This window comes from Bombyx mandarina, chromosome 04, assembly GCF_030267445.1.
Source record: "Bombyx mandarina strain Sakado chromosome 04, ASM3026744v2".
NCBI classification, from domain to species: Eukaryota; Metazoa; Arthropoda; class Insecta; order Lepidoptera; family Bombycidae; genus Bombyx; species Bombyx mandarina.
Window position 1 is genome coordinate 6,605,163 of NC_143211.1, and position 14,778 is coordinate 6,619,940.

Genomic DNA, 14,778 nt, shown 5'->3' on the forward strand with positions numbered 1-14,778 from the left:
CTTTAATACACCTGATTATTGCTTTGGAGTTTTTAAATTCGTTCTTAAAACACTTTTCATTTTATTGTGAATTATGATATTAAGAATCTGGAATTAGTCATGATTTTATTCATTGCAACCTAATATTTGAATTTTTCAAATTCTATCATTTTAATTGTTTATTTTTATAGCGTCGTTACAAGGTTAAATGTGTACATGCGCAACGTGGAGGAGCGGTGTGGGCGCGCACGGCGCCGACAGTGCTGCCCTCTTGTGGGCATAGTGTAAATTATCGATTCCCCGCGCTGCTAGTACCCGCCCGCCATTGGTTTTGTTCAGTAATTGGTTTATGTAGCCTCTTCGTAACATGAATTCAAATTTAGCGCGCTGGAGCTTTCCGATATACAATAAAATGATTGTAATCTATTTGTTTGTGTTGGAAAATTTACACGTAACAGAAAAAAAAATCGTCGTGAACAACTACATAATTTTTTTATGTTGAAAATAAAACAATTAATCCCTGAAGAAATTAGGCTATGTAGCTACTTATTATCAACCAGTTAATAAATGCATAGAATATACATAGAATGAAATATTTGTGAAATGTAGAGCTCAAATTGCGAATATAGGAAAACTTAAAAATCTTTACTAATCGTAGGCAATAATATCTGAAGAATAAAATTAAATTTCACATGCTGTCTATTGATGTAATGCATTGCTAGGCGGACAACAGCACGGGGGATGCGCGATATGTCAGCCATAAGAGTTTCTCTCGGAGCATGGTGCAAGAGAGACGATCAAAACTGAAGTGGAGAACTCTCTGGGGCCAGTCTCCGAGTAGGGTGAATTGAACTTGGTACAATTGAACTTGGTTCAATTTAACCAGTTGACACAAGTTTGCGCGTTCACTGCGGAGAAGGACCCCTTTGTCATGGTGCCGCAATTCCAAGGAGTATCTCTGCGACCTCCCACAAGTATCGGGATACTTGGGATTGACATTTCCAACGATGTCCAATTTCGGAGTAATTTGGAGGGCAAAGCCAAGTTGACGTTCAAAATGCTGGTAGTCCTCAACAGAGCGAAGTGGTACTTCACGCCTGGACAAAGACTTTTGTTTATAAAGCACAAGTCCGGCCTCGCGTGGAGTACTGCTCCCACTTCTGGGCCGGGGCTTCCAAATACCAGCTACTTCTGTTTGACTCCATACAGAAGAGGGCCGTTCGGATTGTCGATAATCCCATTCTCACGGATCGTTTGGAACCTCTAAGTCTGCGGAGGGACTCACTTCTCTCTGTATTTTGTACCGTATTTTCCATGGGGAGTGCTCTGAGGAATTGTTTGAGATGATTTCATCATCTCGTCTTTACCATATCACCGCCCGCCACCGGAGTAGAGTTCAGCCATACTACCTGGAGCCACTGCGGTTATCCCCAGTCCGTTTCCAGAGATCTTTTTTGCCACGTACCATCCGGCTTTGGAATGAGCTCCCCTCCACGGTGTTTCCCGAGCGCTATGAAACGTCGTTCTCAAACGAGACTCGTGGAGAGTACTTAACGGTAGGCGGCAGCTTGGCTCTGCCTCTGGCATTGCTGAAGTCCATGGGCAACGTTAACCACTCACCATCAGGTGGGCCGTTTGCTCGTCTGCCTACAAGGCCAATTTTTTTTTTTTTGGGTAACAATAGAAATTTTAAAGCATACGTAAACATTATACCTGTACATTCTAATTTTTTCTAAACTCCAATTTCGAGCAAACAGTCTTTGAACTGAGTTCCAAAAAGCTTGATATAAAACTTAATTATGCGATGCAAATTAGGCGAGTTTAGCACAGGTTGATTTGTTTGTTACCTTCGGTGTGGATAAATTGGGCGAGAGTGCGGGAGGCTGAGGGGACCGATATTTATGCACGTTAATAAGAAGCTAGCGCCCAGACAAAGATTGTTGGGCTATTTGGCAGTAAGCGCGCAGATCGGGTTCATTAATATTTAGAGTAAATATTATCTATAAAATTAATTATCATACCTACATACATAATTTAAGTATTTATATTACATTTTTATCAAAACAACATTTTTAAAATGATGTATTTCCAATGGGATCACTAATACAAAACTTATCTCATCTGAATCTGATTACATAGTTCAACTAATTTACAATTATTGCCTCATAGGTTAATTAATATTTTTAAATATTATCATTAAGCTATTATCCAATATCATTAATGTTAATGAATTACTGGAACCATAAAGTAAGATAGTACCTTTAATTCTAGGACGGGAACTTATAGACACCGCAACCTGTTCATACCGATCACGTTGATACATGAATTATGTCTCAATGGCGTTAGTACGACTTTCCTAACTAGAACGCATGATTGCTTCAGGCCAGAAACAGGCTAGAGCATTACGCCTTATGGTCTCGCAAAATTACGATTTCCAATTACGAAAAATTAAGTTGAATGGACTATTATTTCTTTTTTTTGTGAAACGTCAAGCAAAATATGTAGAATGGAGTGCATTTACCTTATATGTTATAGTTATAGAAAATAAAATACACTAGACATGTGTAGATGACGCAGCTTTTATGCAAAAGTTCTGGCTAAGGAACGTAAGGGGATTAAGGAAGATTGTTGGCGTAGGTATAACAGTTATTTTAAATGGGGAGAAAAGAGGTTAAATTTCCATTACGGACGATCAATCTCCAGTAGTAGAGTGGCCTAAAGAAGAGAAAGGTTGTGTAGATAGACTTTTACTTTAATTTGGCATTTTATTGTTGGATTATAGTCGTCATGGAATTTCGAACGCAATGAACTATGTATAGAATATGAACAAGCAAAATGAAAAATATTCTATTCAATTTAAGAAGTTAAAACATGAAATAAAAGTTGTAAATAGCAAATGCAATCGACAAGCCTAACACATATCCAAGTCCGTAACAGACTCTGTGGAGTCTAGGTCCTCGGAATACCGAATATCTTTAAGTTTTCTTTCTTTGAGACGGCGGAAACATATAGCTGATGAGGGTAAAATCGTCTACGAAACAGATTTATCTCGAGAAGATGTTTGATTTTCTTTAATTATTAAACGGCATTTTAGTACTTCAGAATAACCAGATTCTTTCCCCGAATATCTAGTCACTAATCCTTAGTCATAATATATCTACTCAATAATACGAAGTCGAATAGCATGGTAGCATCACAACACGTTATTACGATTGGGAATGTGGTAAGTAAGTCGGGTTATTAATTCGAGGTTGACCCTCTACCTCTTTCTGCTGTAACCATTGGCATACTCAGATAGGAAGGATCAAAAAAATCCGTGAGATCATGATTATCGTCAATCGATCTTGTTCTATGAGGTGTGATGACGGTTGAACTAACATTTATTACTTACATTTAAGATTATATAGAGCATGACCAACCGACGATAATAAAGTTGAAATTAACTAAGATACATGTATTAAATAGGATTGACCTCTAAATCAAGTTAGTAAAGTTTGAGATTGTATGCACATTCGTAATGTAGGGCCTAGACGTCTCAGGTGGCCTCTATAATAGCTTCGGATTACGAATTGAGGCTACTTATCTTTCTAGTATAATACTTCTATATTATTCGAAGTATTCAACAGGACTTCTCAGAATTTCACTTCTTAGCTTCAATAAAAATTCAGTGATATTTCACACCCAAAAATGGCTTTCTAAAGATATTACCGCCTATTTTTTATAATCTGTTATCACAGTCATCATCATCATCATTATTATCATCGGCCTACATTATTATAATATGCAGTTCTGCATATATGTAACATAAGTCTTTCTCATGGCTCACCGTAATGACTATTCCTCTGCTTGTAGCATCCATTGCGGATTCGCGAGTTCTATCTTAGTCAGTAAAACGTAATTCATAAGCATATTTGGGGCAACAATAATCTTGTGTTCTCATTTTAAGAAAGTCTTTTATAAAACAACGCGAGGATTCATCAAATCAATTGCTTATTGTTTTCGTCTCTTTGTACATCTCTGAAGGGAAAAACTAAGAGTGTCGCTTATAAATGCCAAGTTTGTTTACATAGCCGTGTATCAAACATAGCGAGACTTCCTATTACAATAACAGGGACAAAGAACCCGGAATACAATTGAAAACTACAGAAATTATATCTATGTGTTCTTTTAAAATCGTTGACGAATCTATTGAAGATTCTATTCAAGAAAAAAAACGTGAGCAGTGTTGTTTTTTTTTGTTTCATTTCTTACTTCTATTCGTATCGGATTGTTTTACTTTTGAGCCACGAAACTGAGAAATCGTTTTACAACAAGCTGATTTGTTGTTTTTAAGAATTTGTTTGTAAAATGTATACGTATTTATAGGACGCATGAGGCGGTCTAAGCATATGCACTTATTTAAATTTCAGAACAAATCGTTTTGTTAAAGATTTCCTAGAAATCCTATAATCAAAAATATTTGCAAAAATCATACAAATCGTTCAATTGTTCGTATTAAGGATGTATGTCCTGATGAATTTAATTGATTCTTTTTTTGGGTACTGAACTCACGAGCTATGCTTGCGTGTTGATTTTCATTCAGCGCTTGCCCTGCCCCTCCTCAAGGTTCAAGGAATACTTTAGGATAAGTAGCGTCCAAGGAATATTCCTGGCATTAGTACTGTCTACGGGTGGCATTAACTATTAACCATTAGCCATCGGGTGGGCAGCGTTCTTTCGACTGCAACTAAATTAAAATTAATGAGCCGAATGATTATGTTCGATGTTACGATAGTTTCATATAATCTATTAACATTACGGAATGCTCCATTAAATATGTAATCGATTCGCGACCGTTAATTAGCTGTAGGTATACCAGCCATAGAGCGTTTAGGTAGTTTATTCATTAAAAGTTTGATCAATGCACAGAAAAATATGCATACAATCTCGACTTTGTGGTGCAGCACTTAGCGCCCTTAACTATTGCGCCGAGAGTCACTGGGTCAATTCCCACATCGGGCAAACTTTTATGTGATGAACTGGTTTGTTTGCTTTTTGTCTGGGTGTTTATTATCTATATATATGTATACATTTCAACGTATATAAGAAGATATTTATATCGGTATTGGGTTCCAATAACACAGGGAATCCTAAAACTTAATTCAATATTTTGTTATTAGTTATTATATTTCTAGGATGTGAAAGCATAGGTTCTGGCCCGAATACCTATCCAGATTCGCCAGGACGGGTGGCCGAGTATAGGCTCAGCCAAGAGAGCTGGGATTTGTTAATAGCTGCTCGAGCAATTCTAAAGAAATCTGACAGCTCGAGATAGCTGCTTCCTGAATTCATCTCCTACCGATTCGAAATCAGGACTCAGGACCCGTTGAAAAAATTCAACAAGAAACGCAACGGGCTCTTCGTATCGGCTAGATTACGTGAAATTTTTAATTTGTATTGTTTATATTTATACTTAGTTTATTACCAGTAACTTAATACAATTAAGGCTCCGTGCATCATATTTTTTAATCTAACCAATGAATTCACATGTTAAAACTTAATACGTTGTGTAATAAAAATCACACCCTTAAAATTATAATTTGCGTAATTACTGGTGGTAGGATCTCCTGTGAATCCGCACGGGTAGATACCACCACCCTGCCTAATTCTGGCGTGAAGCAGTAACGCGTTTCGGTTTGAAGGGTGGGGCAGCCGTTTTAACTATGCTGAGGCCTTAGAACTCATATGTCTATGGGTTCCGATAACTGCTTCACACCAGGTGGGCTGTGAGCTCGTCCACCCATATATGCAATCAAAAAATAAAAATATATAAATAATACACCTAGTCGACTGCCAACAAGAAAGTTGTATTGCAATTTTCACGAATTAAAGTAAAAAAGATAGAGTTAGTAATTTATCTTGGCTCGGGAGTTCGTAGCTGTGAATTTTGCAGAGGGCAGTGCATTATGCGGGGCACGTAGGTTTGCTGTCTGCAGAACAGCGCGAGCGCGGGCGAATGCGCGGGTTGAGCGCGGCCAATATTCAGTCGGCTGCCGCGATATGGCCGTATCCGTCGGTTCGTATCACTGAATCTCATATATTATTTAAAACCCTTCAGTATTCGGTGTAGCCGTCAGTAGACGTGAAGCTGACTGTGACTACACAGCGTATACAAGTGCTCGTTCAATATGAGAAATGAATATATCTGGTAGGCTCTACTTTGTAATAACACAATACCTAAACACCGCGAATTAAATTATTTATCTATACTAATATTATAAAGAGGAAAGATTTGTTTGTTTGTTTGTTTGTTTCGAATAGGCTCCGAAACTACTGGACCGATTTGAAAAATTCTTTTTCCATTAGAAGCCGACATTGTCCCTGATGAACATAGGATACTTTTTTATTTTATTTTTTAATTTTTTTTGTTTCATGTGTGTTTTTATGTTTCCGAAGCGAAGCGAGGGCGGGTCGCTAGTTTATTTAAAGACAAATTACAAAATAACGCAATGGCAGATTTTTTTGCACTTGCACTGAAATCTGTGTAATCCGGAAAAAGCAATCTCCAAGAAGCAATAGGAAGAGGATTCCGTGCATATTTATTGCCGGTCTAAACCGTTTCTCGGGTAATTCGGTACAAGCAAAGCGACATTATTTTTGTAGTAATTTCGGCGAATGTCCTTTAAAATATTCAGAGCGCCGTAGCTGAGCCCATTAACGTGCCCGAGCGCTATTCAGAGCGAGGACTCGTCCGCAAATGGCGGCGATATCATTAACTTGACCCCCACAACTATCCGACGCCCCACAAGTTTTTCCCAATATTACACAGGAGAGGTATTCGCGACAACATCTACTGTACATATGTATAGCGCATTTGAAAAATTGTTTGCTTACCTAACTTGAGTAATATTTTGCATCTATACAGAGTGTAGATGGAATTAAGGTCGCATACTAAAATCTTTAATATAGAACTCAATAGTTAATTGACATAATCATATTTTATCCGGTCACGGTCCTCGTCGAATCCATTGCTTACGACGAAGGGCTCGACGAGCGAATTAAACCATAGACACATCCCACTGAGTTTCTCGCTGGATCTTCTCAGTGGGTCGCGTTTCCGATCCGGTGGTAGATTCCGCGAAGATCTGCTCTTGCTAGGGCCAGTGTTAGCAACACTTCCGGTTTGAGCCCCGTGAGCTCACCTACATGTAAGGGCGAAGCTGAAATAGCCCCTCAAGGCTATCAGCGTAGGTAGGGAAAATATATATATATATATATTACATCTCGTGAATTTGCATATGATGTAGTTAAATAGAGAAGTATGGACGAGGTCAGCGGTCTGTAGGAAAACACAATTAAATGTAAACGTTCCATACAATTCGTTTATGAGTGAGATATTTGAGTTTACTCTTTTTTTTCTTTTGATCCATTCTTCACTTATTAATTTTGTATGATATCTCAAATAAACTTTATTCTATTTAATGAACCGAATTATGGGTTCATGGGTTCAATCAAAGACGTGTATTCATTTAAGTCGAATCTGTCGTCCTCACCCCCTTAGGCTTTGAAGCAACAATTTTATCACTTTGTTGGTCTAGTATTGATCCAAGTGTGTGTGATTAGATATGTGGTAAAAAAATCGGTAATATTAATTTTTTCAATACCCTCTATCTTGAGACATGTTGTCGAGTCTCAATGGCAAAATCGTTGTTTTGTACTTATTACTTTTCATGCTATAAATGAAACATTCCAAAAATTTCAAATCACTTTTTTTATATACAGCTTATAATAAATCTTTGTATAATAAACGATACCTAAAGTGATTTTTATATCCTTATAGTTAAGTACTGATATTGATTGTACATACCTTTAGTCGTGATATAGTAGAGGGTGCAGGTGGAACGCCGGAACAGTTAAGCCTACAACTCTGAGGTATGTTATATATTAGTCTGAACAGTTTAAAGTTACTTGTGGGCTCGCAAATAACCGAGGGTCCCGTCTACAACTTGGTCTGCCCCCGCGAAATTACAGACTTTCGTCTCAACTCAAGTAACCTGTTGACGATCATATTATGTTAGACCGTCAATTTATATTTAAATATGAGAAAAATACTAAAGCTTGAGATTATCGGTAGGTAGCGGCTTGGCATTGCTGAAGTCCATGGGCAACGGCAACCACTCACCATCAGGTGGGCCGTATGCTTCGTCTGCCTACAAGAGCAATAAAAAAAAACAAAGAACAATGTTGCTGTATCATAAGCGACGAATGAGATCAATCAATAATAATATGTTGACGCAATTTATCTATCATACCTACCGATTACCTACCTATCATTACTAGACAACGTACCGGGGCTTAGTTTATAAGGCTACTTACTTTACGTCCATCATTTTATTATATGACGGAATGTTTTTCGATTACTATTTTTAATCTCATATACTTATTGGATGCACCGTAACAAGGGGTCGCTAAGATTTTATCTGGAATCGCAAGTGGTTTAAGAGAATCTTAATCTTATGTAAAGTTGTCATAGGAATTTTAGAATAGAAATGACTTGATACACGCAGATAATTTCAGAAACTGTGCATCCTGAAGTCAATTCGACGCCTGAAAGAATTTCAATGGCGTGCATAGCCAGTTCAGTTTGAAATTTCATTCTTTTCGAACACATATATCGACTTCGTCCGGGAATCTACTTTACATTTCTCATCGTAATGGCCATTCAGAGAAAATTGGAAAAGAAGTTTCATTTTCAAGTTCCTATCCTGGGTGGTATCACAGCCAATGTAGACATCTGAGCGTGCAATGTTTCAAGATAAACATCTCAAGTTCTTTTCTGGAAATATGAGCTGCTCACGGCCATCAGTTTCGTTCATGTCTATGATGAGATAGACGGATATAACGGATATCATTGATTCAAACATTTTTTGGAGTAAATGATTGAACTAATTTGTTAAATTCGTTTATTTCAACTAAAATAAACGGGAATGTTCTACTAAGACGATGGAAAAATTGCTGAGCGTCTGTTCTTCATAAATTTAACCGAATTTTTAGATGACCAATTTCATTTGGCCATTATTTCAAATAAAAAAATTGATTTATTGTTTTTCTTTTAAACGGACTTCGTGCAAACAATGATTGTCATTTTAAATTAAAACACCTCTTTTTCGTTAGCATTTCAATTGTTATTCAGATGCTTCTATTACTTCGGTAGCAATTTTTCATGAGGCAATTCCATTTCTTAACCCAATTGTTAGAGTTGAAATAAAAACAATATGTAATTACGAACCGGCTCCAGGTAAAAATAAAGAATAAACGGCATTGCAATGTTTTCCTGGAATCTTGAGTGCAGGGTGAGGACGAAGGGGTCATAATGTGTGGCAAACACCCTCCTGAGGGTTCGACCTCATGGATGATGCTTATTGTGCCGATGACCTCTATCGATTCGAATGTTTCCGCAAACATAATTGCAAATTGGACGTTGCATGTCAACTATGTATGTATTTGCATTTGACCATTTAAATCTAGCTCTTGATTTAATTTACGTGATTATGATACTAGACGTGCCTACGGTTTAACCCGCGTTACATTTATAATTCAGAAATAATAAAACATGTTAACATTTCACGCGATAAAAACTTTCTTTTGTCACTTTCGAGTCCTCAAACAACCAATCGATTCAAATCAGACATAGTATTACAATACATCAGATTCACCCGGTGTTGCTCGGTCAAGAAATAATCCTATGTGTTATTCCACCAAATTCGTTTAGACGTTTGCATTAACAAAAGTAAAAACTTTCACTTTTAAATTAATATAAATATATATTTTCTTTCACAAAGAATGTTGTGAGCTTAAGCTACAGTGACATGACGTTGCTCTGTAGATTTACCGGTAAAATGAAATCTCAATACATCTGTAGTCTGTATTTGCAAAATATGTTTGTTGGATTTTCTTGAGGTAATCAAGGGTTTATCCGCAACGATTCGCCGGGGAGTCGGTATTGCCTTCGCGAGGCAGTGGTTTCCAATTCGCGGAGAAGCACCTCGCCCTCCTTAATTTACAACAGTGCTAACCACGAGGCCCGCACTTTGTATTCATTACCTATCCGGATACCGCCCTCTAAGAGATTTAATACTTTATTTGTATGAATATAATTTGTTGATTTCCAGATATAAAGCAGATTTGTTTTCAAAAGGTTTTGAATTTGTGATTTAAAAATAGTAACCAAACTATAATGACAGAATCATCTCAAGATAATAATAATAGTCATAAAAAACTTTTAATCTTTTAGATATTAGACGTATTATTAACATTGTTGTAACATGTGATTTGATAAGCGTATTTAAAATGATTGTTTAATACAATACATTATCACAATTTATGTAAGTGAAAAGAAATTACGATGCGCAAAGACGCTATAAATTATACTGACAAGTTGACTGGTGTACGTAGTCGGAAAGCAAATTAGGTGGCCCAGAGTAAACGAGTTATGGCGAAGTTGTGGCAGCAGAAGTCCGCTCTGGGACCGACCAGTTATCCCGTCTAAATGTTCGCGGATGCTACCACAAACCAAAAGTAACTACTGGTAGACCAAATTGAATGTTACCTACACTAACTATTCGCCCCTGACTAATGAAGCGTGTGGCTATTTAGTACGACTGCGAAGGAAAATTAATTGGTATACTGATTGTATAATATGTTTATATAAAGGCTAGTCTTATGGGAATATTTTAATAAAAGTCTAATAAGAAAATTTCTTTTGTGAGGGAGAAACATTTCAAGATCCGCCCTGTGGCGTGCCGCTAACACTCCTTATAAATACTGGTAAGCCTCTGGCTTTTGTAGCTAATCTTTCGCGTGAAGATCGCCATTATACCGCTATTTATTATTTTTGCCCTCACTTTTTCCTTTTTTTTTTTCTAAAGTCAAGTCGAAACGTGCTTGATATTCCTAAAGGATTTTTTCGCCACTCGTTCCTCACTAAGTGCTCCTAAAAGAATTAAATATGCCTCTTTTCAGTGGCGTGCTCTCCGCAATGAAGTATTTCATACGGTTTTGAATTTCAAATTATGTTAATTTAGACATGGAACTTTGCTCGCCTTTCAGTTGAAATTATATTTGCATTAAAACTAATAATCGCTGTTCCGCTTCGTTCAAGTAAAGAATATTATACAACATACTTATTCACTTTTGTTATAAAACCATATATTCTTAATATTATCTTACGATACATATATATTAAGTCGTTAAAAAGTAGGCCACGCACGGGTGGGTCACTTTGAATTATATAAAAATACATAATCAATATTACAAGATATTCAAATTCAAAATAAGTAATTTAGAGTTAAAAACTTGAGCTGGAAGAGATCGAATTGTGACAAACTTTAGCAATAGCAGTGAAGTTGTGGGACACCTTAGTCGCGAGGAGCCTGCTTTGACATCGAACTTAACTTTAACTGTCGCTAGCTATTTAGAAACCTGCGTCATGATGTGTTAGAAACTAGGAACAGTTTATCCTGGACACAGTATAGCTCAAGAAACGTTTGTGATTTTTTTCTTGCTTAGTATCTATATATTAATACGTGAAGCAAAAACTTTGTATCCCTTTTTACGAAAATTGCGCGGACAGAGGAGTATGAAATTTTCCACACTTATAGAGAATATAGAGAAGAAGTGCACAATGCTAATATTTTTTTTAAATAATGCATAAAAGATACATTAAATCAATAAAGAAAACATTACACACACTACATACTATGTATTTGACACACACACACGCATGCATACTATTTATTGTGAAAGTTTTGTTCTTGACGTCTGTTGTCAAATTGAGAACAGATTAAATATTGTTTGTCTTTGTTAATATTTTTTATAGTGTAGTCTTGGTGAAATTTGTGATTATAGAAGTATAAAATACAATCATAATAGTGTACAAACTTACAATTCATTTAATTATAGTCGAATTTCGACTACTGCGGGACCTCTAGTTATTATTAATACTGCTTAGTATTAGGCTTCGATCAGCTTAAGACGACTTTGGAATCCAGCATCAATGTCACTATCCACTGCGCGGAGGACAGAAGTGAATGGAGGAACATAGTCCTAATAAAAGTGCTCAGTAAAGGTCACGACCCTCAGAACTGAGGAATACGACGCACGGAGGAGTATTAGGCTGTGATCGGGGTTCATAGATACATCACTCCACTCCGGATGTAAATTTCACCTTAAAACTTGCTTGGGAATAGCGTTCTACCCTAACTTTGAAGCAACCACAAACATGACTGGTTTACGGCAGAAGGGTTAGCCTTGCGGGGCCACATCACTCTCTAATGCTAGTAACAATCATGCAAAATTTATATTAGGGCTTTCATTTTATCACAAGGTGTTCCTTCATCACGAAGACATGCGTTACATTCATATATGACAGAATGGAATGTCGCATCAGTCAGTTTTTTTTACGTTTTTATTGTATACGCAATCCGTTAAAAAGCTCTAAACGTATGTCGAAAAAGCTCAATTACCGATTCAGTGGCTCAACTACATTTGGTTAACCGATCTAAATGGCAATCCAAGTGCGTGTTGTATTGAATGGTCGTGGGCGGGCAATAATTCGATTTCGCGGTTATTTAGCGTGTAGGCGGCCCGAGTGGACCTCAGGTGCTTGCCGGTCGAAGTATGTAATCATATTGGACAATCCAATGCATTCGAATCAAATAGAAAGTTAAAATTAAAATACGTACTATTTTTGTTTTTCAAATGTTTATTACTACGTGCACTTCGTTCTTCTCATTCGAGCAAATATTTTTCTAAAAATATTACGATGCTACTGTAACTATGCAAATAAATATGGAACATAGAAATATAAAGCAAATTGACTTCGATCTTGTTGGAGATAAGCGAAATTTAAGTTCATTGAATTTAAACTATAAAATATACTGTTGATAATTTTCATTGTCTTTTTTTGTTTGTGACCTTTATTTACAAAGTAAAACATAAAACTATATAAGTAGCACCGTTCCGCAATATTACAAGTCTACTCCTAGTTCGGAATTTAGTTAGAATAAGGTCAATGATTAAGTATACTTGGAGCGGGAAGCATATTTCAGTTAGACGATGCAGGTGCGGTGTTCGCTGCAACTTCGATTAATTCCCATAACGAGGCAGGTCCATCACGCGCACGCTCGTTTGTCTCCGGTCCAGCTATAAATACATCAGCGTACTTGCAATTTAATCCGTTTTGTTCCGCTTCCGTGGATACAGGCTTTCTCCCTCGCACTCCCACGTGGACCCACACGTTTCGGTCAGCGAAAGTTGCTGCAATTAATCTCTTACCTGGATGTGTTCTGTTGTATGGCGCGATTTAGAAATGAATTAAGTTGGATGAGCGTTATCTGGACTAATAGACACTATTAGGCATCTGGACTAATCTGTAGGCAGCGGCTTGGCTCTGTCTCTGGCATTGCTGAAGTCCAAGGGCGACGGTAACCACTCACTATCAGGTGGGCCGTATGCTCGTCTGCCTTATCATAGATTTAGCAGCTCATTGTTCAGTTATTAGCAGAGTACGCAGACACTGTAATATGACAGTTGCTAGTTACCTTGATATTTCATATCGAGTTACATACATTATTCATGTGAATAATGTCTATGCTACTCTTGTGACGGGTAATGATTATTTAGAATTAATTTTGGGATGGAAGGTATGGAAAAGCCATGCGACGGCAAAACACGACCTGCCTACAAGTAGGGAACGTTTAAAATTATTTAAGTGGAAAGACTTATTATCTTATATAATAACATTAATGAAACAATAAAAAAAGAAATGATTTATAAAATGCCTTTGCAAACATTATGCAAGGTCAACGAACTAAGTGTGACAACTTGTTTACTTTTATGTAGTTTTCATGAAAAGTTCATGCCTTGATGTTCAAAGCAGTAGCAGTTGCTGGAAAATTTACAAATTTGCGTACAAAGAGCAAAGCACTGGCGGGATAGTCTTTGTATGCAAATATTATTACAGGAGTCTACCGAAGGACCACACCGAAGCCACATATCGAGCTAAAGTACATATATACGGACAACGTCTTCAAAATAGTTTCGATTTAGAATAAGCTTATTTATATTATTATTATTATTTTGCTGAGGTGGATGGACGTGCTCACAGCCCACCTGGTGTTAAGGGGTTACTGGAGTCCATAGACATCTACAACGTAAATGCGCCAACCACCTTGAGATATAAGTTCTAAGGTCTCAATTAAAGTTACAACGGCTGCTCCACCCTTCAAACCGAAACGCATTACTGCTTCACGGCAGAAATAGGCAGCGTGGTGGTACCTAACCGCGCGGACTCACAAGAGTTCCTACCACCAGTAATTATGGTATTATTCAAATACATATCAAACACATGTAACCAGCGCTACGAGTATTCAGGGTAACAAACGAACTGCGTCAATTAGAGAATATTAGTAACGGTGATGGTCCTTCGGTCAATAACTTTGTCGGATCGTCCAGTTGAACAATTCACCGACAAATCTGTGCTAAGCGTGTTAACATGGTTTCGAGGTTATTGCGGTGTACCGATCCGTGTGTCTAGATAATACACTGCACTGTACTCACCCATGTATCTATCTACCTGAATATTTTAGTTATCAATGCGTAGGTATATTAATTGCAGGATATTTGGCTACTAATTGCATCATTAACCGTCTCGAATTGGTTCAATTAGGAGACGATCAACCATGTACTATAATAGTATATACATATTACTGTCAAAGCTACTATAGTATACAACTCTGAGGAATTTCACAATGTTCACTA

At 37.1% G+C, this 14,778-nt stretch overlaps 1 protein-coding gene across 1 annotated transcript in view; it reads right to left on the bottom strand.

Annotated features, from left to right (window-relative positions):
- Positions 1-14,778, bottom strand: part of mbl (splicing regulator muscleblind) — a 285,812-nt gene that overhangs the window by 126,901 nt on the left and 144,133 nt on the right. The gene's annotated exons all lie outside the window — the stretch shown is intronic.